A 4,686-nucleotide genomic window follows, 5' to 3' on the forward strand; every position below is an offset into this window, starting at 1 on the left:
AGTGTGTAGAGATACAATGCATCATGTTTCTTACTTGTTTAATTACAATTTCTGAATCTCCATAAACTTGAAGGTATTTAACGTCAAGGCTAATTACTTTGTACATACCTTAGACCAATGCTTCATATTTAGCAATACTATTTGTGCATTCAAATTCTAATCTGCAAGTCAGAATTGTCTTCACTCCTTCATGATTAATCAATATGCAACCTGCTCCTGCACCATCACTTGATTTCGACCCATCAAAATACAATGTCCAGAATAAAGAATTAACTAATGGTTTTTCTAGCATATTTACACATCTGGAAAAGTCTGTCTGTGAAAATTTTTCAATTTGAGAAGTTATAGAATTACTTAGAAATGGTGACGTTTGTGCTTTAAAATTCTCAAAAAATGATTCAGTAGAGTAGTTTCCAAGAATGTTGTTATTAAATGCTACTGCCTCATTTTCACCTTCGAAATCTGTTACTGAATGTTTCATGTGTTTTTCTCGGTTGATTCTAATTTGATTTGGCTTTCCATTAAATGGGAGCCATAAGTGAGACCACTAAGTGGAAAAATAACCGTGTAGCATTTCTAATAGATCTCTACTAAGAATTACACCGTAGAAATCTGGGACATTAGCAACAAGTATATAAATTATTTGACATACTTTAGGATTCGAAGATAATCTAATAATAACTGAATTCATTTCTCCTATGACTTTGAATTTTGTCCTATCGAGTTGCACAATGTGAACTGCAGTTTTCTGGGGTGATATGTTTAATTTTAGACAAACTAAATACGACATGATATTCAAAGAAGCCCCTTAATCTACCAAGCATTTATGTACATTTTTATTAAATATTTCAAAAGTCAAAAGGAAAGGAGGGGTATGTGAGTTAGACTTGTCACCTATCAGAATAGCATCAGAGAAATTGAATAATGAATGACCAAGAGGTTTTCCCATTCCGTTAGAAGCTTTGGATACTACAACAACATGAAGAGGAGAAGCAGGTACTACGTTCAATTCTTTCAGTAAAAATTTATGTTGTTGTTTGAGTTTAGTGAGTTCATGAAGGGAAATGTTTGCTTTTATTTTCTTCATATCCTCAACTATGTTGTACTCAATAGTATATGAAACTACTAAGGTTATGGGTGAAGATGGAGAATTAGATGAATATGGAATTACTTGGGGGGAAGTGGAAGTGGATTTTTTAACAACAACTTTATCTTTAGCAGTGGAAGTTGAAGGTTTCTGTTTTTTAATTGGTTGTATAGGATCAACTGGACCTTTACTTCTTGTGCTAACATGTAATGCTTAATATTCATTTTCACTATCAGAAATATGAAGAATATATTCCCACATGCCATTTAACTCAGTTATTTGTTCATCTTGGGATTCATTGGTAGAAAATGTTGCTTCATCCTCATCTTCATCATCATTTTCTGCATTAGAGATCGTGTTTGGAGGTTGTGGATTAGGTGGTTGATTTCTTATGAATGTTCTAAAAGGTTTTTTGGAAGAAGATTCAACTACTTGTTTTTTTATCTTTACCATCTCATTAGATAAAGTTTTAAGGACTTGTTGTAAGCCTTCAAGATCAAAGAGATCTTTAGGTGCTTTCTTTTTAGCCTCATCCTTAAATGTAACTCTTTTTAATTTTTCATCTTCCTAATCTTTTTTCTTTTCTAGAGCATTTATCCCCTTTTCTACAAACACAACTTCTTTCATGTTTTCTACCAAGGTATTTTTATTATCTCTATCTACAAAAATTCCTATGTTAGAAGGAAGAGATGAAATATACCATTCAATTTGTACATCGACACTAGGTCTAGAAGTAGTCGGGATTTTATTTAACAATTTGTTAAATTTGGAATTGAAATCTTTTATCTTTTCCCCTAAATTCATTTTTAAATTGGAAAGGTAATTGATAAGAGATGCAGTTGAGCGATCATCACCAAATTTGGTCAAAATTAGTTCTTCAAAATTATCCCAACTAGTAATAGAATTTGCTGGTAATGAGAAGTACCAAGACCTTGCTGATCTTGTAAGAGTGTACGGGAATAATCTAACAACAATGTCTTCTTCATATACCTCATTAAGATTGATGCATAACATATAGTTTTGAAGGTGCTCTTTGGTAGGTAGCCCATCATTAGGATTGAATTTGGGAAGCCATCTTTCAGGATGTTTTGGTAGAGGATGAAGTGGTGTTGGAATTTGAATAGCTTCCGGATTGGACGATGGTCTAGCTGCCATTGTAACAATCGGGAAGGTGGATGTGATGAAAGAAGAACTAGTAGATGTGATTGTACTACTTGAGGCAACATCAGTCATTTGTGTAGAGGAAATGGAAATAGATCAAGTGAATGGTAGAGAGAAAGGAAGTGAAAAAGGAAGAAATGGAGATGTTAGTGAGTGAGAGAATGAGGTAATCTCACTAGTAGATGTTTGGGAATCTGATGTATCAATTTTATTTCAATGGGATTGGAGTGGAAATTCAAATGGTGAGATGCCAAGTTTTGCACCTCAGGACAGATTTGAAACACTAGTTCCTTGAAATATAAAAGTTATACTTCCTTCAAAAACTTCGGATGATTCAGATTTTTCTGCTGAAATGGAGACGTCTTCCAATTTATTTATCAAAGCTATAATTTCTAGTAATTCTGGAGTATAATCTAGAGATATTACCTCAGGAAGTATTCTAGGAGACTTGGGAGGAGATTGTACAACTCCTGATCTAAAAATATGAGATTCTGGAGGGGATCTAGAAGTTGTAGGAGATTTGGAGGGAGAATGACTCTTGGAATGGCCTTTTATTTTTGGATTGGACTCAATTGTGATTCATAGTCTACAGGTCCTCCTTCTAGCGCCAAAAAGTGTTGAGGCCTCAAAAATCATTGCTTCAACACAGGGGGAAAACCACCCAGTCCGGACCTTAAGACAACTCCTTTTCCATTTAGGTAGTGGCTCTGACTGGGGATAATGGGACCAGTTTCCCAATGAAAGGTTATTGAATGGATGTGTAATGCTTATAGTGAAGTGAAATAGATGGATTTACAGTAATGAATTAAATGGAAAACATATGCATTAATCTACTCTATAACCCGAGGATTTTTTAACATTTATCTGGATGCGATCTATAATGATTTTCCTTAGTAAATGACAATATAGATTTCTCAAACACCAATGGAAATGAAAATATTTCAAGATGATTACTTTGATTAAATAGTTAATCAAAATAATGTGTATAACTCATATCACATTCAGAATATCAAAGAAAATTACTTAACATGTAAAAAATATATCAATGGCAGCATGATCAGAAATGAGTACATGTAACATTGTTCTTTAAATACCATGTAATAAGCTTTAAATACCATGTAATAAGCAATCTGACAAGATAAATTCACTATTTTTTTACGAATAAAATAGAGGTACAATGATAGAAATACTAGATGCGCATTTCTTGGCTCATAAAAGAAATAGCAGCAGTTTATTCCTTCTCACAAAAATGATTCTAGGAGTACAATAATGCAACTTCACAAAATTATTTATGAAAACTCCTAAATAATGGTCCAGTCATTCTGTTCAGAAAAGGATGAAAGTACAATAGTGTGAGCTTTTGTAAGCCTTTCTTCATAAAATTCAGGACCATTATTTCATACAACAAGTAAGCTTAAATAGTAGAAAACAACTGAATCTATTGTGCAGAGCGTTGAGGGAATTTAAACAAATCCCTTCAATACGCTTAAAGAAAAACAATTTTTTGGTAGAAATGTTTTGAAAGTGATTTGTTGTCTTCATCAGCTTTGTTTGTTCCATCGGATTCTCTAGATGTTTGTTTGTCTATTTGAACTAAACTGCCGCTTATCAGCACAACTGTCTTCCTTTGTCATGAACCTGAACAAGAAAAATAGGAATCAATAAGCTGGAAATGAATGAAACTGATAAGTGAGTTTTATTTGAAACAAATCACTTTTGCAGGAAATCAGGAAAAACGTAGAGTTGTAATAAATTCCAAACACAACCATCATGGAGAGGAATGTGGAGTGAGGTCTGTGATAGGACAAGTCGGACTTTACGGTAAATCATAATTTCTTTCTAGGTCAGGAGTAGTCTAAATAAAATCCAAAGGGGGATTTCTTTAAAACATATCGCAATCGCTTTGGAATCGGGGTATGAATTATCGTCATATTTCAAATAGGGAGAATCCCTATTGAAATATACGAAAATCCAAATAAGACCAAATTGTGATTGGAATGGGAAGAGGAGGAATGGTTTAAGTCCTGTGGCTTTTGCGATAGTTGTGGACGTGGGGAATTTATGAAATGGCATTTATAATCCTATTGGGTTCGGGGCTTGATCGCAGATCGCAATACTGAGTAATATCACAATCGCAATTATGGAGTGGAAAATGATAAGAGTTGGCCAGGAGACTTGCAATTTGCAATATTTGGGACGGGATGACATCATGGTGATGTCACTATGATGTGGCAGATCCATGTGGAATGGTGACGTGGAGGATGACGTGGAGTATGACGTGGATGATGATGTCATATCGCATTCGGCATGAGGAAGGATATCACAATCACAATTAAAATCAGGCATGACTCTTGGAACTTTGCGATTGAGTGGACGCGATATTTAGTTTAATTGCATTTTATAATTCTTGCAGGTCTGGTTACATCGCATATCACAAT

This window comes from Pinus tabuliformis, chromosome J (genome assembly GCF_031772625.1).
Source record: "Pinus tabuliformis cultivar Carrire ecotype Pingquan chromosome J, CPIR1, whole genome shotgun sequence".
NCBI classification, from domain to species: Eukaryota; Viridiplantae; Streptophyta; class Pinopsida; order Pinales; family Pinaceae; genus Pinus; species Pinus tabuliformis.